Source organism: Leiobunum rupestre, chromosome 9 (genome assembly GCF_980474605.1).
Source record: "Leiobunum rupestre chromosome 9, qqLeiRupe1.1.hap1, whole genome shotgun sequence".
Taxonomy (NCBI): domain Eukaryota; kingdom Metazoa; phylum Arthropoda; class Arachnida; order Opiliones; family Sclerosomatidae; genus Leiobunum; species Leiobunum rupestre.
Genome location: NC_143392.1, coordinates 58,751,270 through 58,778,304, shown reverse-complemented (window position 1 = coordinate 58,778,304; position 27,035 = coordinate 58,751,270).

Genomic DNA, 27,035 nt, shown 5'->3' with positions numbered 1-27,035 from the left:
AGTTGCGGCGAATTGTGTTTACAACGCAACTTGGGATGGGCCATCTCTGCCGTCTGCCTAACCTAACGTATACCATCCTGGTGAACAATCTGTAGGAGATGTACCTATATGTTCTGCAATAATAAAACAAAATTACGAAATCATATCTCAAAATAGTATAACATTGTCTTACTTGGCGATTGTACCCGGAGGTGGAACGTTATTTCGTTCAAAGAACTCATAATGCATTGTGTTTAGGACGTTTCGGTTTAGGCAAACGTCTCTGAACGCTTCGCTCTGGGTAATGCAGCAATGCCCATACTCTATAAGTCGGACTGCTTGTCGGACCTCCCTGCAACACGGACACTCTGCAACTTGGTGTGGCGGAGTGGTTAGCACTTTCGCCTCGCAGTAAGAGGAGCCGGGTTCGATCCCAGGTTGTGGCACTGGGTGAAAACTCTTAACAACTCCTTCTGCGTTGAGTTTGCAAGTTCTCTCCCCACTGGTTTAAGGGGTTTTCCCCTTAATTCTTCGGTTTCCCCTTCCATGAAAACTTGTCTAGGTTAACAGTAATAGTTAGTGTAGGGAGCTGTTGGCTCGATCTCGTGGCATGCAGGGCTTGCCACCACCCTCCTACGCATTGTAACCCGGCCACTTGAATTAAGGGCTTCAAAAGTCGCATGATGACTTAGGCCTAAGGTGGTGCCTTGGGTATTAGCCTAGCTGATTATTATTATTATTTTTATTATTATTATAATGTCGCCCATTACGAAACATCTATCACATTGACACCTAAATGGCACAGGAAATATTAGCCCTAACAATAATTTATTTAGTGTTCAAGCAGAAGGTATATACCAGTTTGTATTTCCCAAGCGTCCTTGCCCGGGTTGAGAATGTTCATCACCATCATTTTCAGACTCTTCATTATCGCCTACTGGTACAACGGCCACGGGTTGAAATTGGAACGGCCTGAGGCCAAAAACCTCTTGTTGCTAAAAACCATCTTCGTCGTCGCTGGAAGGATTATCCCCCTCGTCGATGAAATTTTCATAATCGGAATAATAAATACTATCTTTATCCGAATTATTGGATTCCGCTTCCAAAGCGCTATTGTTATTTCCCATATTGGCCGAAATTTTAAAATACGAAGCCTTACACCTTCACTTGTCTTCTACGGTCTACCACGATGTGTCAAGTGCTACGACGACGGGCGGAAAAAAAACTTCCCCAAGCTTCTCACCCTATTTTACCTTTCCGACTTTAATAGTTGAAAACTGAACGAAAAAGCGCCCGGTCGCTACTATTTTCCTCCCGTTTTCACTCTAGCATTCTCTCTCGGCTCGCTATAGCGGCCAAGGCAGCGGCAGATAATACCCGCGAATGACGTCTGCAATATGAGACGTGGTGCTTGCGGAGAAGCTGACCCTCCCATTTAAATTCTTAAATTTAATAGTTAATTATTATTTTTTTACAATTTTTTTTATAACCACTAAATTTACCATGGTCTTTTTATATATTTTATCTAAAAATATGATATACAAAAAAATCTGTCACTATATCTTTAACGCAGAATTTCAGTCTTTTATCTAAATAAAAAGAATATCAACGTGAGCACTGAGTTATGGATTCGTTACAGATAACCCAGATATTTGAGCGGCTTACTTGGTGGTGTTTTTGATAATAATACTAACAACCTCCCTAAAGTTGTACGAGATTTTCCACATTTGTTCGTGAGGAACGACCTAGAAGATTGGTGTGTAATTTATTGGTAAGCTTAACACATTTCCAACTATTTACACTACTTCCGACACAGTCTTGAAGTTTTTAGAAAACCATAGCAAAGTATTTTCATTTTATTCATTACAACTACAAAGTAATTATTCACTAACTTGTCATGGATACAGTGTGTAATTCACTGTAAATCTATGTGGAATTGTTAAAATGTAGGACATCATTTCTCAATTTTCCAAAAGAAATCGATTCACGATTCTATGGTTTAAAAATTTAAGTCCGGAAAATATTCAGTTATTTTTTAATTTTCTCTATTTCAAGATTTTTTTGTACTTTTCTTAAGTGATTAATGAAGTTATGTCCATACGCCAGAGTAATTGTCCTTTCACCAGTATGTAGTTCTTTATATATCACTTGTTTAAAGCAAGCTTGTCTTAAACTAGAAATTCTTATCATAATTAATTAATTAATTAGTTTTCCAATTTTTAAACAAGTTAAATAATAACTGTTTCAAGAATTTTCTAACTCGTCTACACACTTCTTTCGAAGTTTTTTTGGTTCCCAAAGTATACTATACATTTTGTTCTCAATTCTATTAAATCCTGTATAGGTTCATTTCTTCCTTTAATTTACCCAAGACTTAACGATTTTCAATAGTAAAAGGGATAGTTTTTCTCATTATCGGAAAAATCAAATACGTCCTTACTTTGTTTCAAATTAATATATCAAAACGTCCGTGTGAAAAGAAGAGAGGCTTTCTAACGGTTTTTTTATAAGTCCACTAGAAATAGAACGATTAAAGGACAACGATTTTATACATCTGTATACTTACGAGATTCTCGTCACATCCAATAAATCATTTAAGGCGTAGGATGATTCGATTGCTTAGATTTTTTTTAATAATTTTCCTAGTATTTGTTAATTTTTATGTTACAAAAATAATAATTAAAAAAATTTAAAATTATATTTAAACATGAAATATTTTTAAAATTCTTAATACAAGTTATAACTAACCAAAGACGCCGCTTTGCATGAGTTTAAAATATTCTTTCTCAAAATCGTTAGTAGCTTGCATTCGTTTCTCAGTGTTAAATTACTAATACGCATTAAGCCACGGTGCTTGCTCAAAAGTTAAATTAGGATGTCCTCCTTAATGTTTTAAACCTTATGATAAGTAATATTTTAAACATCGGTAAATAATGACGTATTCAGATTAAATAGTTAGATCTGTTATAAGTAAATGCATTGTGTCTTTGATAGTCAAATCATTTTTCAACTACACGCTAAAAAAGGTTGGGTCCAATTCTACCCATTTTGGGTCAATTGTTGACCCAATTTTGGGTCAGTATTTCACCTACCAATAAATTTGGGCAAAATGAAAACCACCCAATTTGGGTAAAAACAACCACCCAAAGTTTGGTAAAATAACAAAAGCCCAAATGGTTGGCTAAAAATAAATAATCCAAAATTTGGGGCTTTTGTAAAAAACAGCCCAAAATAAAGGGTTGTGCTATTAATTTAACCCATAAAATTAGGTCATCGTATTTATTAAATTAATTGGGTCAATTTAAAAAATACCCAAATAAAGGGGCTTAACCAAAATTTTCACTCTAAACAGTGGGCTGTTTCAATACCAATTTCTTGGGTAAAAAAATTTAATTAACCACACAAGAAATCCTAGGCCTTTAACTAATAAGCAACTGCAATACCATAAGTACATAATTACCTACTTTATAAATTTAGAGTGAAAAATTAAATTTATACATATTGAATTGGATATAAGTAGAAGTATAAAACCAATTGTGAAAAACAAAATTTATTAAGTTATTCTACTAGTTTTACACTAAGTTTTCGTTACTAAAGGAAATGTTCAATGTTTGTACAGGCAACTTAAATTTCCATATAGCAGACATTTCAATATTGCTTTGGCTTTAAAAAAAATTATTAGGAACTCATCTAAAGCTATCACAGATTTCGAAAACCTGGCAAGGTTAAAACCTTGTTTCTTTCAAAAATATTTGACTAGAGACCTATTAGAGACCTACATATAAAACTAGAACATAGCAGATTAGGATATTGTTATCCAAAATAGTTATAGAAAAGTTTAAATTCTACTAATCCAGTTTAGTTAACTTTAATTGAATTTTTTTAAATCAAATTGCAAATTTTGTTTCACAAATTATGTGCAGAACAGAAAATATTTGGAATGTAAATCAAAAAACCTTACATTACTTATGAAAGAATATGGAAATAATTATTAGCACTCAAATTTTTAAATTTCAAACATGTGACATAAATTCAAAAAGATCTAAAAATTAACATTTGTCACTATGAAACCAATGTTTCATGCCTTTCACTGCATTGCATATGCTAGAACCTTTACCGTCTCCTATCTCATAAAAGGAATCCTGGATTAATTCCCAAACACTTCGACACTTTGATGGATAGTTTAGATCCAAAATGTAAAATAGTTTAAAACAAGCATCAACTGCCCTCAGAAGAGATTTCCTCGGAAAGTTATCTTTTTCCACAGTCACATAACAGATTGTAGGCTCAAACATGTCACCACAAGTTACAATATGTGGCTCTGGTACACCACAATTTTCAATGTAATCAGATAATCCTTCTTTATCCTTAAAAATGGTATTAAAATAAGTATCCAAAATCTAAAAAAACTTACCGAAATATCAGAAGTACTTCTTTGCATCATTAATTGATGGGCTGACATTTTTTTAGCCAATTCGATATGAAATTGTTAGCACAAGATAAGGCAAAATAAGAAAGCAGGAATTTGCAAATGATACTAAAAAATTAAAGGTTAAGAAAAAAAATTCAAAGGAGGTTAAAGTTAAAATTATACCATTATCAGGATTATCACTACTCTCCAGTTGATACGCTTTTAAAATCTCTTTCTTCAAATTGACAATACCATTTTCATTCAACTTTTCACAAAATTTGGCTCGCCAGTTTGTTTTAAGATTGTCACAATTGTTTGGATACAATAAAGAGAAATCTCATTCTATCTTTAAAAAAATCAATAATGGGATTTCGATAACAAAATTTCAGAATTATACCCTCCCAGTAACATCCTTCAGTCGTGGATACTCGTCAAAAAGGCAAGATACAAAAAAATCGCAGTGTGTTTTGATCCAAAGTCGTCTACTATGAGCAGTTAGTTCCATGTATTCTTTGACTTGTGGAAATGGTGTGGGATTATCCTTTAACCACTCAGTCATATCTTCAACTGATTGCTCATTTGCACTAGAACTGGCTTCAGCAACTGTTATTAACCAAATTACAATTTTTTATAATTTTTAGAAGTACATATGCTAAAAATATATAACAAATTGCAATCCATTTACATTAACCACTGGGTAGAAATATATTGGTTGCCAGGAGGCCAAAAGTGAAATCCACCCTTGAAGCTGAGCAAGCAAGATGATTAACTTATCTTTGACCTTTAATATGCAATGATAAAATATTTCAACAGCATGGATGACTGATAAAATATCCACAAAATTAATGTAATCCCCACATAACTTTACATTGCCAAGGCAGAAGACGCATGCAGTCAAGTGCATAACAGCCTTTACAATGTGAAGTTGAGTTAAGCAGCTGGTTAAAGAATTGGCAGTAAATCTTTCATTGAGCCATACTCTTTGTTTTTCAATTAGTCCTTCTTTTAATTTGTAGCGTTTGATGGGGAAAGTGATCAAATGGTAACCCCTTTTTGCTCTGCTAGCAACCAATATTTTTTAAATAACTACTGACTATACCAGAAATATCTGAAGCGACAGCGAAAGAGCTTTGGTATAGTTGCTGTGCAGGCTTTTTGAGAATTTTTCACCATGTGCTTTCAGTTGCTTTCTCACATTCCGTAATATCTCTTCGATGTAACCAGTTGCTGGCCTATTATTTCCATATGTATACCAAACTAACTAAAGAAATATTTATATAAATTGGATTGCTTCAAGAAGAAATGCAATTAGTCCAAGAGCCGATGACAAAATAAGGGACCAATAAGGTACACGATGAGTCCATATATATTTTTATTACTGTAATGAAAGTTAACCAATAAATGTTTGTTTTATGGGCCGGAGTGGGGGCTATTTAATATGGCAACCGAAGACATTTATAAAAACAAGAAAATTCTATAGGATTCAACAAGGTAAATCAATAATGTTAGGGTACCCCCCCCCCCCTTTGAATTTTTTTTCCAAACTATTAAAAAAAAAATTAACTCCAAATTGATCCAAAATAATTTTACTAAAATCAAGTAAATATCGCTAAATTTTGCTGAAATTGGGTAATTTTATTTGAAATTTATCTTATACATCACCAAGTTACTCAACATTACTAAACTTTTCGAAAATTAGAATAATTTCACATTCCTTATTTTATTAGTTAAATACTCATTTTCAGAACAATTCTGAGATCCTTATCAGCTGTTTATTTTGTCATGGACTCTTGGACTAAATAGTGTCATTAGGATTTTCAATTAAAATTTACAAACGGCCCTTTTGGTAATATAAAAGTTGGCTAAGTATTATTATGAATAAATATAGTTTTAAAAAGTAAACATGTATAATCAAAACGTTTTAAAAAATCATTTCCAATAATTATTTTTCTCTAATGTATTCCTGAAAATTTTAAACTTCATTAATATTTTCAGATATCTGACAGATTCTGTTACATTGTTCTAAGAATGAAAAATATAAATACTTCAAATATAAAATTAATATAAGTGCACTTTTAAAGGGAGTAAATGTTTCTACGGGAGAATTAGTGATACCCTGACCTAGAAATATTTAGCTACTAATTTAGGAATAAGTCTTTTACACCTGTAAGTAAGGTTTTTAAAGAGAGGGTGATACATTTTCAATTTCACTAACAATATAGCCCCAAAAAGTCCAAATGACGAAAAATGGAGTAGAGACTTACATATCCTGTATTGCCTTACAATTTAATCGAGGAAACTCTCTAATAACGCTTTTAGCTAGGGCAAGCTCAACTAATGATGATGGACTAGAAATATTTGAATTTTAAATTAGCAATAAATTGGTTTTTCATATTCAGTTTAACTCACTATTCTCCATGCTTTTTAATAAGATGTGATACAAGAATTTGTTGCATACTTTTTCTATTTTTCATTTAAAATGGATCTTTAGATTCCAACTCTTTTACTACTTTTTTACCATAACAACTCTCCAGAAAAATCTCCTTGACATTCTAAAAAATTAAGGAATTTAAAATGCATATAATTGACATTGCTGAAAGTTTTTCAATGAACTTACAAACAAACGTTCTTCGCTACTTGAAGTTGGATAATTTTGTATAGAAACTGGTTTAGCAGGTATATTACTACATGAAGCTATTTCACTGTTATCCTCAGTTCCACTAGAAGTTCGAGCACTTTGTTGGTTAGTAAGTTTATTTATATTAATGGAGCTGCATGAAGTCCTTTCGCTCCTTTTTGAGTTCCACTATTTTGAGATACAACCTCCACCAAATTTTCTTTGCCATTGTTGGTTATAATACTAGTTTCATTTTCTGTGATATTGCTATTATATTTCAAATTATATGAGACAAATTTCTTAACATTTATCTGAATGCAGAATGAGTAAGTTAGCATAAATTATTTAATAAATTCAAATATTTAAAAGTATCTATATTTAGTTACAACATATAACTCATCATTGGGACCCGTAAAACCTCTTCAGAACTGTAGAGGTTGCGGATCAACAAGATCACCTACATTAATTAGCTGAATGTTTATTGGCAGTATTTGGTTAACCTTATATCGAGGGGCTAACCACTCTTAGAAAGTCTGTACACCGGATTACGCTTAGATTAGCACTGCCAAAGGCAGGGACTTCAAAGATTACGCGTAGTCCCATTAGTACAGTCAAAGGTACGGCTCTGTACACCGATTACGCGGAGTGATCAGCCCCTCGCCTTATATGCATGATAATGTCTCTCATAACCAACTGTTTCCAGTGTTGGCACAACAAATGTAAATTCCAGATGCCCTTTTAATAATATATACTCTAATTTTCCAAATACTACATTTTTTCATTAACATTTAGTACAAGTACCTGTCCTGGTTTATAAAAAACCCCTGCATATTTCACCCAGTTTAAACATCCAACATCATCAAACTTGGAGTTTCTAAACAAATTTTCAAGTAATTTTCAATGTGTGAGGTGTGGTAAAAGTGATATATGAGAATAACCTATCTCGGTTTCCCTCTGATCAAATGCTTTGTGATTTCTACTGTTAAATGCAAACAACATTTGCTGTTGGTATGCTAATGACTTTGTTATATTCTTAAAATTGCATATAACATGAGCATATGTTTTAAAGAAGTTGTGTTTTGCTTCGAATCTAATAACGCCAACACGAATAAGAGGGCCAATCATTTTTATACATTTTGTTTAATGCAACATAAAATGATGTTTGGGCTTCAGGGATCTTTCCGGAAACAAAGAAAGGAACTTTTCATGGTGGTCTGTTATTATTTGCATTAAATATGGTAAATGTTCTTCAAAAATAGAAGGCGATAATATTATGTCAACACAGTCTAAAAGCATGAACAAGAGTTCGTAAATCTCATTGTCAGTTGGAACTAAATCACTTAGGAGCAAAGGTAAATATCTTAAAAGGCACCAAAGCTGACTAGCACTTTGACCGGTAGCACCATCAGGGTTCTGAAGGTGGTATTTGTGAATTGGGTGGGTTTGTTTTTAATTTCAGTTCCAAATAGAAAACTACTTATTCGACAATTTAACTGATCAAGCGTAAAATACTTTTGACCTATAAGTTCCTTCAGAACAAGCTTAATTTCCAGAGGTGCAACTCCTTCTAATATATCATGCATAATATCAGGAACGGGTAACGTGGAAGTGAGAAAGTTTGTTAAAAATACACTCTCGTTTGATGCCAGTGTCTGATGGTGATTGTATCGTAACATCTTGTTTATAATTTTCTACATTTCTTAAAATAGTATAGTCTAAATTTCTCTGTTATACCATTACACTCTTATGAACTCTGCAAAAGCGGCAAGGATAATTAGCTGTGAAGCCTTCAATTAAACCAAGAACATGGTGTAACCCAAGATTATCACCACTAAATTGAGCTAAATATGCATAGGCAGTACCAGAAAATTGATACAAATTTATGTAAAAGCCATTGGTTTCAATATCATTGAACTCTTCATACAAATGAAAAAACACCGAATCTATACCCAATTCTTTTACATAACTTGCTTTGGCTAAGGCTAACAAATAAACATTCTTTAACGTAGAATTGTACAGAGATGGCAATGCCTTAATGGTAATATAAAATGCAATTACTTTATGGGTGCCAGTCTTAGATCCTAACGGATTCGTTACTTCAAATTCATCAGAACATAGCATTGAAGGAAGTTTTATATTGTTGCCATCAAATTTGATATTTAGTCTTAGTGCTGACATAGTTATTTATTATGTCATAAACTCCAGGCGTTTCAAGCATTTTGGTTAGGGTTCTCCTCAGTGGCAATAGCTGAAAATAACATTTTTTTGATCTCTGAATATGATCTGCAGTCAGGGGACATTGCACATTATCATTTAGTTCACCCATCTCAATGTCTCTAGGCTCAATTTAATAATCATTATCTTTAAGATATTTTTTGTTTGTAAGGCGTGTCAAAATTTTTGAACGGGTTTGATATCTGATCTAAAACAACATTTTCGAGTTGATAATTTATCCTCGATTTCAAATAATCTACATTTTCTCCAACGAGTTCAGTAACTCTCATAATGACAGTTTGAATAGCAACTTAAGATATGGTTGGCGATGCCTTTAGCTCACATATTAACTGAGTAGCGTGGTCAAAAATGTCATTCGGATTATTGACAATATTCTCATTGACATCAATATCTTCAAAAACATTGAAAGGTTCATTATCATCTAACAATAAAGGGTCATAATGCAATTGTTCTACAGTCAAAAGTCTATCATCGGCAACATCTTTAGTCAATGAATGATGTTTTGAGAGATGTAAAAGTGTAAAAATTTTAATAAGACTGTCTACAATCACGCTTGGCACAATAAAAATACCCAGAGCCATCTCTTAAGTTATGCGAAATCCTTAAGTGATAATCCAAATTATGTGGGCTTCCATCAATTTCTTTGTGACATTTAAAGCACGTAAATGGCATTTTTAATTTATGAAATTTTCCTTAAAATATAACTATAATGTAAACTCTGACAACTTAAGAAAACTTACTTATTAAAATCCTCTTGTCTTTATTTTTGATAGAGTGATAAAAGCTTTACCCTTGTACCAAGGGCAGGAATGAGTTCTTTTACAAAATCAGGTGTTTATAAGTTAAAAACCTCTTCATCAATAGAATTTTCTAATTAAAAACCTTACTTTAAAATTAAAACTCTTTATACCAGTGAATAAATAAAATACCAATAAAATTGTTTTTAAATTCTGTCAAATTCCAGTCTGTTATTTTCTTCTCAACAAAGGCATTCATTTTTAAATCTTTCAATTTACAATCTATCAAAAATAAAAAACAACTCAAATAACCTTAATAATTTTAAGAACGATATCTACTTTATAAGAAATAAAAAGGCATAAAACCTAGATGCTGAAATTTGAGTAAGATAAGATAGAGATTAAAGATTAATGCCATATGGTCAACCTAAAATGCCATGCACAAATAATAAAAAAATACTACAATTACCAGAAATTGCTATTGAAATTAAAAATCGACATCAGATCATACAGTAATAGCTAGAAACTAAGCTTTAAATTTATTAAAAAAATACTGATGAGGTGAAGAGAACATGCCCGAATATTTAAAATTAAAATCAATAGATGACACCTATATTGGAATCTGAATCTGATTACTAAAATTCAATAGTAAAAACAAATTAATTATTAATGGCTCAAACTAAAGAGAAAATTCTTGTTTTTAATTTGGTTATTATCGTTGTACAGTCCGTTGAATATACGCCAGCTTAAGCTCAAATATTTTAAATAAAAATTTCTGAATAAATCTATAATGTAAAATAATTTAAACTGACTAAGTTAATGACATTTAATATAAAAATTATGTAATAATAATTGGGTTGATATACATGGAAAAAATGGAAGTTTCTGATTTAAAAGTGGAGTATTTTATGTAAAGTTAGAGAGACCAGATTAAAATATAGGGGTCATGTGCTTTTTTCAATTCAAATATATATATATATATATATTTTTTTTAATTTGACATGCATTTAGGAATGGCTATTGTCAATAGCCTAGTGCTGTGGTTAACCAACAAAGGCTAAATTTAAGATTTAGGCCTACTATTCATCATTGAAAACATTCCTTACTTAGAACAAAAGCTATAGCTTTTTAATTTAATCCAATTAGCTATTGAAGATTTAATATACTTCTATTAATAATATAACATAACATGAACTTTCCTCCTGTAATTGTTTAAGCTTGTAAGCCGGACGGTTGGTACTGTCCACTGATGGTAGTGAGTAGGCTAGCGACTAGTGATAAAAATTTGGCGGGAGATTAAGCAGACGAAATTATATTTTGCTACTTCTTTGGGTAAGAAATAAATCAAGTATGGTTGGAGTGGTGAATCTCAAAATAACTCAATTGCATACGGTAAAACATACTAACCCAAAATTTGCCATAATAACTAAAATTGGGTCAAAATTTACTCAATATGGGTCAAAATATATTTTGCCCAAATTTTTTAACCCAACCTTTTTTAGAGTGTATATAAGCTTTTAATGAACCTAACACATAACTGCCATTATTATTTTTGTTTCAGGTGCAAGGGGTAGTCAATTATGATCCCGATAAAGTTGAGCAGGGTTGTATTAACCCAAAAATTATAATAATTTGATTTGATAAAATTTGATTTGATTTTCTATATAATCTAAGAGGTTGTCTGTCAAAATCCAGACGACCCTTCTGCCTACATAGGAAATATTTTTGAATATTCTTAAGTTAAATTAAGTTTTTACAAAAAAAAGGTTATTTAATGTACGTTAAGATTATATTTATAAATTGATGGCTTAGTCTCGACCAATGTCTCTGAGAGGAAAACATTGTAACTTCCGCGTGTTTGTTACTCGCCGTTGAAACACCTCCTCTGATTCCTCGTTCTGTGAATTGTTTGAATTTAAAATTTGATTGGCTCAACTAAAAAGCTGCTTTTAAAAAGCACGCAACTAACAACTTATAAATTTTAATTTTCAGTCCATTTGTAGTTATTTTTTTATATTTTTAATTAATGAATATAATATCCTGATCAAAAAAGAGGTCAAGCTTTATTGTAGTCATGAGTAGAGTGACTTGTCAGGCCAAACCTATGACGTTGAATCCTTTAAATGTAAATCCATTTTAACTTTGAAATTAAATTATTATCTAGGTCCCGTTAATGTGTGTTCACAGTCTGATTAATAATATTCAAAGATAATTGTTCTAAACTGTTCAAAAATGCAGTTAAGTTTAATACAATCAAATGTGACGGTATCATAATATAGCCCTTGTATGAAATGATAAACTTTAAATCACTAAACGGAAATTCAAATATCGCGAAAAAACATATACACTGATAGTTTCAATAACGAACACTTTCCAAACCTTTCGTGTATTTTCGTATCGTTCTTCGGAGATAAACTCGTTAGTGAGTATTGTAAAAATCTTTTTTACGGGTAAATAAGTTAGGTAAGCATGAGTTCCACTTTATTTGGGGATAAAATGCGTTAAGAATGTAGATTTTTTCTTTATCCGCTGAATGTTGGGATAAATTACTTTTAGTCTCTAAATCGCAGTCTCCCAACAACCGCTTCTGAAAAAACGAAATGCATGCAATTCTTTTGCTTAGTCCTGCCAGAATAAGTTTAAAATCAAACCTCAATAGAAGTGAAAAATTGTTGATATTTACACAGTTTAAGCTCTAGCACCCAAAAATACTTGCTCACAATATCGGTGATTGTCGGAATAAAGAATAAATTTTTATTGAAAGTTACACGAATCATGTGCCGTTCCACGAAATTTACCTAAACATAAATAAATTATGTAAAGCTAGCATGGTCTTTAAACTTTAACTTATCCACTTTGAGATGTAATTGAAATACCACTGAAATGACAATGATCTTGGATGTCTAGATAGCATCGTGTGGCCTTCAGATGTGTATCATCAAGTTATGTTTAATTCATTGGTCGAATTTAAACAATTACGTAGGTTAAAATACAATAGAAAAACACCAGTTAATTAAAAACTTAACTTTCTAATATCCTGAAATAAATATTGACTAAGCGGTTCTACAAACAAAACTTAGAATCTTTTAGAATGTAACATATCATAAAAGTAAAATAGTACGTTACAAAATACACAACTTAAACTATTTTTGCGTAGTTTAAGATAAACTTAAAGTTAGTTTTCTTGAGTTAAATTTAATTTCGTGATTTTGATTGTCATTTTAAATAATGTTAAAATTATATGATTTAGTCACGGTCTCACCAAAAACATATTTTTAATTAAAACGAGCCGAAATGAAGAGATAAGATTAAAAGAAAGACAGCATAATGCTAAAGCATCTGAAAAGTAATTATCATTGGAGTAGTTATGACACTCATTTTGATTTTAAAAACCACCGCAAGAAAAAAATACAGCGAAACGAAAGGTAAATTAAAAAGTAATTTATCATCGAGAAAAAAATAATAAAATATAAGTGATGGAGTGCTGAAATTAATAACGTTTCAAATCCATACCTCAAATGACAAAAATCCAATTAAATTTTCCAACGATTAATAGAGCAAACTCCAGCAACACAAATCAAAGGCATATTTTACAACGACTGTGTCATCTCTTGAAGGTATCTGAACCAGTAAGTAATCTGCTTTAAATTTTTTTAGAAGAATTGCTTTATGTTTTTGAGGTTAATTAAACGTAACAGTTTCTTTTTAAATATTGGTAAATAAATATTAAGAATGGTCTTTAACTATTTGTTATAATATGGGTTGAAATTCTAAAAACCACTTTATGAGCTGTATAATATTGCTTCAATATCATGTTGAATTTTTTTATAATCAAACAATTGTATTACAGATACTTTTTCTAAATATTGGTACTAAATTAGTTTAAAAAGCATTATTTAAATTGTTAACAAATTAAAATACAAGGTAAATTGAACGGACCGGAAAAGACTGGTACCAACTAGCTTAAAGAGAATAAGCACCCTGGACCGGGTCGTGTAAATTTAATTTTCCAAAACAACGGAATTGGTAGGCGATTCGATCCTTTCCAGATTTGAAACCTGAAGGCCTGCGTCGACATAAAAATTAAATATGGAAGTCGCAAAATTTATGCATAAAGAGCCACTAATTTTTTAAAATGCAATGGTCCCTACTTTATTGTCGGCACAATTATCACTGATACAAATTATACAGTGTCCTACGTTTCTGCACTACTTTAATAAACATGATTTTTAGCAGCTTCTGGCAAAAACACTTTGTCAAAGATATAAAGAGAATCATCGATAAAACCATGAATCTCAACGATAAAACAATGGTAAGACATACGAAAAGTTTTAAATTATGTTGTATTAAAATTAAAAACGCGTATAATAAGATTGTACCATTTTTTAGGGGATAGTCAGCGCGTAATAAATTATTATTATTATTATTATTTCGGCATATATTCGAATACAAGTCTTAAGACTAAAGACAAGAACAATTTCAAAAGTTAAGAATTGATTAATCTTTCAACTCTTCTGGGTTTTATTTATAATTTAGTAATTGTAAACACGTTTTAGAGGAAGTAATTTTTTATTTGGAAAAGATGAGAATCATTAAAGATAAGCATGAGGCGCATTTTGATAAAATTTGATATGAAAGACTCCTGGTTTAATTAATCGACAACAGTTTTAGCCTTACTACTAAGAAATTTCTTAACAGCATTTTATTCTTTTATAAAAGAGCTTTTCTTGAAACTAATTTAGCGAATTCTTTTAGCACATCGAAAAGCTTCGACTTTCATTGTACGTCTACTCTATCACTTTCCTATGCATTCTATTTAGAAAGTTCAAACCCCAAAATCGTTTTATTCATAACCCTCCCCGTAGACTGTATGGTAATGGCGGTCGATTGGGGAGGTACGTTTGAGAGTCTATTTCATTTCCTTAATAAATCCGTCAACGGCATCAAGTATTTAAAATTTCGCTGTTATTATCTAATCATGAAAATGTTTTTAGAACTGCCTACCCGAAATTAAATCTTTGATATTATTTTAAATTATTTAGGCTGCTTCACCACTTTAATTCTTTTTACCCATTATAGAGACGATTCGGCAGAAATCGAAATTTTGGTCAAAATTTCTTATATTATTTTCAGATATTGTCCGGCTTTTTTAAACCAAAATTATCAATCTTTTTAACAATTTCATTTGTTATTGTGATGATGATATTTATTGAAGCAAAGACGTTATTAGAAGGTACGTATGCAACTGACTCTTCCAATCATGAATCATCATCTTAGCTTCTAATTTGTTATTCTTATTGTTTTTATTTAATAACTTTTCTTATTATTTTTATTTAATAATTATTCTCAAAATTATTATTATAAATGGTTAAGTTGCCAGATTATATCTATATTATAATATTTGTAGTGATTTGTATTTACTAATGCATTTTAATAAATTTATTTACACTTTTATTTGTGGCTTAATGATAATTCAATTAAGATTATTTTATGACTTTAATTTATGACTTAAGGATTATTTGTAATAAAAAGCAAATTCCAATTAACCGAACACAGAATGCGTATTGTGAAAATTCATTTATTTTTTTTAATTATTTGTCCAGGGTAAAAATTATACGAAAACGTATTTCATTGAAATAATTAACTAGCCGTTTTTCAGGATAAATATAAACCCAGCCAATTGTTGGAGATAAAAGAATTTATTGTTTGTTATATTAATATTTTCTTTTTTAATTAATTGGTTTATACAATACAGTATGACAAACAATAAAACAAGAAAAGGTAAATACTACACATACTATATTCTGTAATGTCCAACAGTACCCCTTAATAATAATATAGTTTTTATTTCTTGACCGCTCAGTTCTCAACCTCTGAGTCTAAGTGCTAATGAGAATTTGTGGTGTTTCGGGCGAAACAACCCTTTAGTGAGGATATCATTCTGTCGGCATCTCGTCTGTGAAAAATAATAATGTCTCAGAAGAGGTACATCGAAGCCGTTCTTAAACGATTTGGTATGTTTGACTGTTTACAAACTAATTGGTACGCATTAAAGAAACTAGATACTATTTCCGAAAACGAGGTAAAAATAATTCCTTACAAAAACCTCGCGGGATCTCTGATGTACTAAGGGCCCGGTGCCAAATTAACAGAAAGGGGGCGTTTTTTCGGAAAATCGCGAGCTTCGCGCCAAATCGGTGTGCAGAGACATCGCGATCGCAAAATAAACTGTAATACGTTCGGTTTATTTGGCGAGTAGTCTACGGCAATCGCTAGCTGCCCCAAAGCTCGCTAAAACAATGGCGGATTGTGGTATGCAAAGAGCTCGGGAATAAATTGAGAAGTAAACGCTTTTTACCTAATTTAATAAGATAAATAATACAACACGGTAGGTCAGAATCTTTTAAATTATTAAAATTTGAGTTTCTAGCTCATTATCGCTTTCCGAAAAATGTTTTTGGCAAATTATTGTCAGAGCCAAGGCCTAACCACAATCATGATTTACGAAACATAAGCCAGCCACTCTTAGCAATTTTACAGGTAAGAATAAATTATAATAGGGAATTTTAAACATTACTACTTTGGGTGTATTCTAAGCCTTGGTTTATTAATAGATCCTTATTTGCTGGTAGTGTAAGCAGTGGGTTTTAACTAATGAGTCAGTAATGACATGGTGAATTTGTTCAGTGTATCAAAGATCTTTAACTATCAACCAGCGTTTATACCAATTCATCTACCGAGAAGAAACCTTTCCTCAGGTAGACTAGGAGTTGCGATAAAAGATGTATTGGAATTTCAAGTTTATTTGGCATGCATCAAGAGCTTACCAAGCCAATTTGATGTATTATCCGATGGGTCGGACACTTGCCATTATTTTGTACAAGACTTTGTAGAGATTTTGGCGATTTTATCATTACATTTTGAAGTGATTTTGGGATTTCAATGTTAATTTACCATAGAGAGAGTTAAAAGATTTTGCGATTTTAGACAAAGTACGGGATTTTGGTAAATGTCCGACCCCTCCGTATTACCTTAAAAGCGTTTGTCAGTTAATTCTACACGCTTATATCATTTGTTACAATTTATACCTGGACTAGGCTATGTAAATGCCAGGTAATTAAGTAGAATAATAACTTATATCTAAAAGCAGGACCATTATTTTACGTGTGACCAAAATAGGATATTTCTCTAGAAATTGCTGTTTTTTATTTATTGATGTATGTTATAACTAGATTTATTTTCATTGCTATCAGCTAAGTTTTGAAATAAATATTTTCCTAAAAACCAAATAATATGGCTCATTTTCTAACAAAGAATCGGAAAATGTTGGCTTATAATTGCAATGAATCTTATTTTCATTCGTTATTTTATTGGTGTACCAACCACATTATAAAAATATATTTTTTAAATGACAAAACCATTAAACTGTGTAGTAAATGCAACCAATCTAATAAATAATAAGAGTAAGAAAATTATATAATCAGAAGGAACCAATTTTCATGCACTATTTTATAGCTTAAAAAATTTGATAACCTCTCATTCTTCAGAAACTGATTTGCTTTCCCTTCGTGGCTATATTATATAAATATATTTTATTAAAATAACGGATTTAACTATAAAAATTATAAAAACTAATAATATAATTAGAGTAACAAAATTATTAATTAGAAGAGCCATCATTTCATCGTCAAAATGCAAGCCGACCATAACCACGTGATAGCTTTTTGCGTCAAAAATCGAGCTCTCCTATTGGTCCGTGACTTGGGTAAAAAAAATTCCTAAAAATAACAGCGTCGCCGATTAACAGGGATCGCTAAAACGTCTCTGCACCGCGATTTCGATTGCGATGATCGTAAAATAAACAGCTCGCTAAATCTGAATCGCAAAATTGTGATCCTGTTAAAATTAACAGGAATCGCAAAACGTCTCTGCACCAGGGGGCCTATTTTGTAAATATTCGAAATCCAATTTTCGATCAAAAAGTAGATTTCGAACTTCGAGATCTCAACGAATGGTATTCGGTAAATATTTCGAATTAGAATAAATCAATGCAAATTGTCGAAGTCGATCTCGACATAGTATAGGGTATCGAAATCGAATTCCTGTTCGAATGTTTACAGAATAGCCCCTGGCCCTAAGCCGTATCAACTCAACTCGACATTGCGTATGCCGTTAGCGCATTGAGCCAGTTTAATTCCGGCTATTATGGAGATTACTGGACCGCAGGGAAGAGAGTCCTTCGTTATCACACGGATTGGTGTTCAAAAAGACATTCAAAACCACTTGATCCAGGATGCCTACGATAAAAAGCTTATCAGTCTGGAGTACATGTCCACAGACGAGATGCCGACTTATATCCTTACTAAAGCGTTGTTTCGTCCGAAGCACCACAAATGCTCACTAGCACTTGGACTCAGAGGTTGAGACTGAGCGATCAAGTAAAAAATAACTATTTTCTTAAGGCGAACTGTTGGAGATTAAAGAATATTATGTTTGTAGTATTAACCTTTTCTTGTTTAATTGAATGTTTTATATACTGTATAAATAAACCAAACTCGTACGTTTGGCTTTATTCAGTTTTTGTCCGACGTTCTACCAATTATGATTGTTTTATGTAGCTTTCACTTCTTGTTCAACTTACAATACCTTTTAGCTAACGCTAAAACCTCGTTAATCATTTTCCATATTTAAAAAGACATTAAGTAACAAAAAACTACAGAAGTTATTTGATAGGTGTAGTTTGCAGAAACGTATAGCAGCTTCGAATATAGCATCAATGCCTTAATAATTGTAAAGGTTAACTGGTTATACATGTATATGGCGCCAAAACTGCTATGTTTGAGGTTTTAAGGTTGAGAAGGCATCACCCCAAAAGACTTGATAAATATTCATTTCCGGATATTCATTTAATCTGGACAATATATCATGTGCATAAAGGTTTTGATTAACATAAGATAATTTATTACGTGCTAAAAGATTTTGTTTATCATTGAGCAGTATGACACAAGAATTAATTATAAAAATTTAATCTCGACTTAAGATTTTGAATTTAGTTGGCGGAATATTTAAGGATCTGTGTTGGCGCAAAAATGTCTGCTCTTATTTAAATATTTTATGGTTCTTTATTAAGAATGCGCAAACTTGGAGGAATGTGGTGGTGCCGTTTGCAGAACAAATTTCACCTTAAAATGTGGAAAGGTTCCGAATTGTGCAACTCATAAGGATTCAAATTCCTGCAGACCTAGATGCCATTGTAAACCATTAAAGGAATTTCTGAAATATTGTTTGGATGTTTCCAAATCTACCCATAAATTGGCCAAGGAGTGTCGAGCAATTCCTCAAGTCAAAACTTGGAATGACCCCAAAAAAGAGATAAAAGTTTTGTATTTGGTTGTTAAAAAATTAATGAGTAAAATGTGATTAATTACAAAAGAAATGATTTCATAAAGGATACTTAACCCCTTAGTTTAATATTTTTCTTAGCTTGGTAAAGTACTTTGAAATATTTCACTCAACTTGGAGACTTAGGGCCTGGTACATAGACGTTTTGCGATTCCTGTTAATTTAAACAACATATCGCAATCAATGTTAGAGCAAATGCAAGCGGATCATTTGCAAAGGGCAAGTCTGGCTCAGGTATTCTCAGACCAATTCTCAAATATGAATGGCATTTTGTTATCTATGCACAATTTGACGACCAAATACCCAGATGAAAGGCTAACCATCCCCAAAACACCAGGCAATTCTCCTTAAAATGGGAAATAATTAGGTTTATTCACAATTTAAAAACTTTCTACGGTATAAAAAATGTACCTTTATCATTTTCAATTTTTATCATATTCAATTTCATCATTTTCGTTATAGCTCACATATCATACTTTACCTTTATCATACTGTACTTATTACAAACTTATGGTTTCATTAAATGTTTCAGTTACATTGTTGATATTAGGCCTCCATCTATGAATGGCTTTTTAAACCGTGGAATTGGCGGTCTTTTTGATTAAGTAAATTTTTTTAACCTTTATTTACTCTATAAAAATTAACCACATCCTTTGGTTTTTTATGAAAAATGTTTATTTCAAAACTTTGTGAAGAGCAATTGACATAAATCGAGGAATAGAAAGTAGAGATTCTATCTTATTATCTGATCTTGAACACTGGTCCCATGATTACATCATCAGCAATTTGATTTAAGTATTCCCATTATAAAAAGCATACATTTTAAGAAGTAATTGAAGGGGGTATAAATTAATTTTAAAGGAAGGATAAATTTTAAAGTAATCTTAAATCAATTGGTTGAAAACTTTTAAAAGTATGATTTAATGCCTATTTAAGTTTTCAACCAATTGATTTAATACCTGATTTGCCCGAGCTTGCAACTGAGGGTTTAGGGGTTCAAAAGTGGGTTCCACTACGCTAGTGTCATCTTTTTCTACCTCAGGCTCGGAGACTTGAGTAGTCCAATACATTTTTCTATGCAACTTCTACTCTTTCTGAGGCAGCGATTGAACCTCTCTTGAGCTGGACTATAAGGATGAGGGATTGGTTGCATCAGCCAAGGCTCAAGGGGATATCCACTATCCCCTATAAGCCATGACCCATCCATATTTGCAGAGGAGAGGTGGAAACTGAGGCCGCAGTTTGCCCAAATGCTTGCATCATGTGTGCTCCCCGGCCAGTCTGCAACCACATCCAAGATGCGGGTGTTAGAATCGCAAACCTGAACAATAAGACATTTAAAACTGTGATAAATAAATATTGAGTATTTAAAAACCTATCAGTTGGACTTTAATCAAATATCTGTTTTTTCAATTTAAATAGACATCGGCTCGGGGACCCGATGGCTTCTGGATGGGTATGTGGGGACAGTCCAAAGCACCGATAACGCCAGGAAGATTTGATTTCTGATTGAAACCAAGAGTTGTTTCTTGTAGTTCTTCCTGGCTAGTTGGAAAGCGTACGTATCGGTGCATGCGCTGGTTGATGGAATATATAACACGGCTAATGATCCTGGACACTGTGGACCTATCCACGCTGTGGCGATAATCATTAGCCGGTACCCACTGTGTACTTCCAGTAGCCAAAAAATGCAAGCAAATGAGTATCTACACAAAAACAATATATATATATATATATATATATATATATATATATCGGTTAGCTTTTATTTTATGCAGCACTTTAAAATACAAGCTAACCGATAACTAGGTGCGTCTTATCGAATATCTCGACAACTTGGTTCATCCTTATGTTTCTTGACCCTATATAGAGCATTGGTCAGTCCAGCAATTCAATATGGCTCTCTACTATATTTTAACGCTTGTCAATCCAGTTTTTTTAATCTGGAGTCGGTCCAAAAGAAATTTATACATCTTTACAAAACGTTAAATAATAATTTTATAAAGTATACTTACCAGGAATCCATAGATCTTCTAAAATTAGATTCTATTAGATGCACTCTACTTAAAGTTGACAATAAATTTCTTCACCGTATCATAAATAAAAGAATTGACTGCTCTGCTATCTTAGACTTAATAAATTTTAACTATAGTAATCTAACCACTAGAAACCCAACTTTATGTTATTCGACAGAAGCACCAGTAACCTTCAGCGGATAATGTCAAATTTTAATAAACATGGTACCAATGTCGATTTGTTTTCCGGAAATAAACTAACAAATAAGCAATTTTATTAAATTCAGTATAAATTTTGTACAATCTAGATATACTCCGTTTTTGGATTTTAAAAATGTAAACATTGCAATTTTATATATATATATATATTTATATTGTTTTTATTTTTATTTTAATTTGTGTATATGTGTAGAATTTTATTTGGGTAATGTATATACAAGACCTTGTTGAAAAGTTAATATATATGTATATTCGCGATGATAATGTATACAATATACATACTTTTTTTTTCTAACTTTATATGAAGTAGATGTTTTTGACCCCTGTTCGCTATTGGAGCTTATGTACTGTTTTGCCGAACATAAAACAATATATATATATATATTGTTTAATGTTCGGCGAACAGGTGTCAAAAACATCTACTGTTTAAAATAAATTTAAAATGAGTATATAAATTTAAACAGTAGCAATCTTTATGCTTTTTGACGTTACTTTTGAAGAATTAAATAGATCAATGGACGCCCCGAAAGTGTTACAATTTTTCATCATCCGTGTCATTGAGATGGGACAATTAGGTAGGGGATAAAAAATGTTTCTTTTTCGTTAATTTTTCATAGAGCAGTTCAGAGTTAAATTGTATAATATTTCAGAGCAAACAATTCTTGAAGTTAAAACTATGTAGAAATTTGATGTAAGTTTTTATAAAACTGTGGTCTATGTTATCTAGGTTAAGAATTTACAATGCTTCTTGGTAGCTTCGAGTGAGGTCTGGTTTAAAATATGTCCTCATTAAATAAATAAATTTTTTAAGTACAACTTCTAGTTTCATTAAATTGGATGGACATGTGTTTCTGTAAACGACTGCGCAGTATGACAAGGAGGACAAAACTAAGCTGCGAAATAATGTGATAAAGCATCACCCGAATTGAGTTGCTTCGACATTTTAAAAAAAGCGAATTTATTTGCCCGGTTTGGAGCTTGAGCAATATGATTTGAGAATAGAAGCTTGTGGTCAAAAGTAATACCTAAATCTTAGATCTCTGTTTCTCGTTTTAAAATTATAAAATTTAAATTATACTTAAAAATATTTAAGATTGGAATATTCTTATTTGTATATATATATATATATTTAATATACCAAAAGCAGTAATGTATATTTATTCTGACCTGAGATGCTGCAGATACAGGCCAGCCTCTTAGTGTTTCATGTTCAAAATCGGGCCTTAGCTCTTCCGAGAGTTTGACAAAAACATTTTTCGGAAGGCGATAATGAGCTAGAAACTCACGTTCCGATAATTCCAAAGGATCTGGTTGATCGTGATATACTCTTTCTCTATTTAAATTAGGTTCATCAACGTCTATTCCTCGATTTATTTCCTGAGCTCTTCGCAAAATAACCAACGCGACAAATTACGCCATTTTTTTGCCTTAGTCATCAAGCGACCTGGTTACAAAGCGTAGGAGGGTGGTGACAAGCCCTGCATGCCACGAGATCGAGCCAACAGCCACCTACATTAACTATTTCCGTTACCCTCAATAAGTTTTTATGGAAGGGGAAACTGAAGAGCTTGGGGAAAAACTCCTTAAACCAGTGGGTGAGATAACTTGCAAGCTTAACGCGGAAGGAGTTGTTCCGAATTTTCAGCTAGTGCAACAAGTTGGGATCGAACCTAGCTCGTCTTGTTGCTAGGCGAAAGTTCTAACCACTCCGCCAACCCACCTTCTGTTAACCGAATTTCACAGCATGGTTTTCAGTCACCGTGTCCATTCCTAAGACTGCGATTTCTCCTGCATCCCGTTAAATTTTTTATCTTGTTCTTACGATCTTACTTTTTTACCTCATACGTAAACGCAAACCAACTTTATTAGGCTGTTCATTAACAACCTGGTGCTAATTTAATTACTCTGAACATTTATATCCGCATATTGACTTCACAGCTCCTTTTAATGTTATATTTAACGGATCCATGGCGGAATTCGAGGACGTCGTACGCCAAAACGTTTGGTGCGACGCTAATAATATAAAATAGGCGTCATACGCAAACATTTTGAATTCATTAACGTTTTTCATCCGCAAAACGCAAAAACGACCTAAGCATTCTATGGACGACGGACACCATCTGTAAATCCGAAAATACCGCTGCTAGATGGATGAAGTGTGTCAGTCAGAGGGAGATGAAGTTTTTTGGGTTTATACTTTTTAATTCTTTTTAAAAATGGAGTTGCTTGAAGTTTTGTCTTGTGAAGAGATTCCTAACCGTAAACGTAAACGTGTTTTTCGTGATAGAACGAATCTTTTTGAATTTCCTGTTCATATTTTTATAAAGTGTTATTGCTTACCAAGAAATGCAATTTTAGAAATATGTGATATGCTTCGAATTTGTTAGAACACCCAACAAAGAGAGAAATGGCTCTATTGGTTGAAACCGAGGCAAGTTTAATTTTATAGAATTTTTCTTATTTGATACGAAGTTAATTAAAAATTTATTAAAATTTTCAGGGTTTTTTTTTTGCATTTTCATATTAATCTTTCAACTAGTCGTAGGAAGAGACATCAAGTCTCGCAACCAACGGTTTTTTGGATGCAATGTTGCCCCACACCCGAACTTTCATTTGGTTTCCAACAATAACGAAAGATGAAAGGAAAAAGAAACTAGATTTTTAAGGAAAACAGATTTCCAGGCCTTGTTGGAATTATTGATGGCACTAATAATAACATTTTGTAACTGAATCTAGAAAATTCTAATGTTTATCGGAATCGTAAAGGAAAATGTTCCATAAACGTTGGAAGGGAAAATTGTAATTGAAAAACTGTTACTTAATGAAATTTTAATTATTCTAAAAATAAATCTTTTTAGATAGATGTCAATCGTGTTGTTGAAGACATTGTAGCGATTTGGCCTGGTTCGTGTCACGATTCATTGATATGGCATAATTGTGGTGTTAGAAATGGTTGACAAACTGGTAGGATTGACAACGGTGACCAAATTCTTGGTGAAAGCGGTGATCCATTGGAACCATGACTTCTTGTGCCTTTTTTAAATAGATATAACCTTGACAAGCAATATTTCATTAAACGCCTTCGTTAAGCTCGTGTAACCGTTTAAAATTCTATTGGATTGTTGAAAAGTCAATTTCGTGCTTTTGATGCAACTGGTGGAAGTTTGATTTATCAGCCGGAGAAGGTTTGAAAAATGGTCACGGGAGGTGCTATGTTGAACAATATTGCTATATTATTTGAAATTAACCCCTTAATGGTGATGAAACTGACCAAAAATCTGATAATATAACTGAGGATGATGAGAGATTTTATGAAAATGGGCGGGTTCCACTTGAAGGAGCTAGCAATGCTCATCTTACAAGGATGGGTATTGAACTTCGCAAACAGTTAACGGAAAATTTACGTAAACATATCCGAAGAAGAAAGTAGTTTTTCATAAGTGTATTAAAAGTTTAAAATGTATAGTTATAATAAAAATTTAGCTATTCGAATATATTACAGAAAAGTTAAATATAGTTTACTTATGAGACTTATGCACAGTTTGACAGAGATATTCGCACTCACAAAGAAAACTTGAATTCCGGATGTACGCCTTCTAATTCAAATTATTTTATATTAACCAAACTTCACAAGATCATGCCAATGTTTTAAGTAACGGTTAATTCCTTAAAATTTACCACTGTGGATTTGATTCCGGTTTGATATATTTATTAGCGACTTGGTTATTGTTGTGAAATTATTGTCTGTCAGGTTCATCAATTGTTTTATGGTTTCTTTGTTACCTTCTTGGTTGTGCAAAACTTTCTTCACATCAGAAGGAGCTTATTAGAGTTTTATTTGCTTTTTTTAAATAGAGAAACAATTGGCAGGGCACAGACTTTGGAAACTACAATTGTTTTTTGTAGGCTTAGAAGCTTGGCGTCCAACCGGTGAGCGATTGTTAGATGCTGGAATGGGTGTTAGAGATCGAATAGGGGTTACAGAAGATGGTGTAACTGGAGTTCCATTAGTAAGTTGGCTTAGAAACTAGATATTCGTGAGATCTAGGAACTTCTTCTTGTTCCTGGTGAAAGCGAGATTGTGCTAAGCTAACTCTGCTTGAACTTTTAGAAATATAGAGGTCGGGGATGGTTAATGTCTATTCAATAGATAAAGCTCTCAAAATTATCCGTAAAACGTTTTAATCAATTAATTTATATTTCTGTATAAATCCGATTATTGTTTTTGATAAATAGCTCAAATTTTACGAATAATACATATTTTTTAATCATTTTCCGAAATATAACCGGTGAATTTCTTTGTTTACATTTTTTCCCAAAAAATCAATTTAATCATGGATAATGATTAACCGTTACCGACCTCTATAAAAATATGTAATTTTTATGGGTTTGCATGTTTCAATGCTAAAGTAACAATAGACGGGGAAATTGATTTCACGCAAGTTTGGTTCGAGGAAAATAAATTTCTTGATAAAAATATATAAAAACAATCTGTTTTCGAAATGATTCAGTACAGGTTGTAAGATTACCATATTCAGAAGTAGAGTCAAACTTCTGTGAGTGAGTACCCTTATAAAAACATCCTTAAGAAAAGTTCAGAAAAGTTTTGGGAATCTTAAGGTGTCCTAGGGAATGGATTTTAAAAGAATATTTTCCCAAGGAAGTCTTAAGGAAGTCACTAGAGATTAAAACGGATAATTTCTTAAGATATTTTTCCATAACCACTATCAAGAAATTTCACTTGGATTTTTTCCTAAGAAATTTAGCCACACTTTTCCTTAAGAAATTTCAATTGAATATTTTCTATATAAAATTAGTTTGAATTAGTTGCGAATTTCTTCTTGTGTCTCTCTAGATTTGGAAGGTAAAATTGGTTTACCAAAACATGGTGCACGATAATCTAATAAATTGAGAATTTTTTGGTAAATAAATATTTTAGTGAAGTATAATTTATTATGAAATATGATAATATGCATTATATTTAATTTAAAATTCCACCATAGTTTAAAAATATTTTACAATTTGTATTATTATGACAATATTTTTTATTTTGCAAACATGTTTTAAATATAAAATTAAAAAAAATGTTTTTCAATTATAAAATATTATCACAATAAAACGAATTGTAAAATATTTATTAAACTATGGTAGAATTATAATTTTAAATTAAATATAATTCATATTTTCATAGTATTTTATAGTAAATTATACTTTACTATAATAATTAATTATATGAAAGGTTGTATAAAACTCAAAAATTATATAATTGTGAAATTAAAAAAAATATTTAAACGGATTTAATTTAATATATATATTTTTAAATATGAGAGTAAAACTAAGTGCCGCTTGTGCCCTTTTATATCTGCAGCCCCTTAATTGTATTTGCGTTATCAAGTTCACGGTTACTATCATAAGTAACA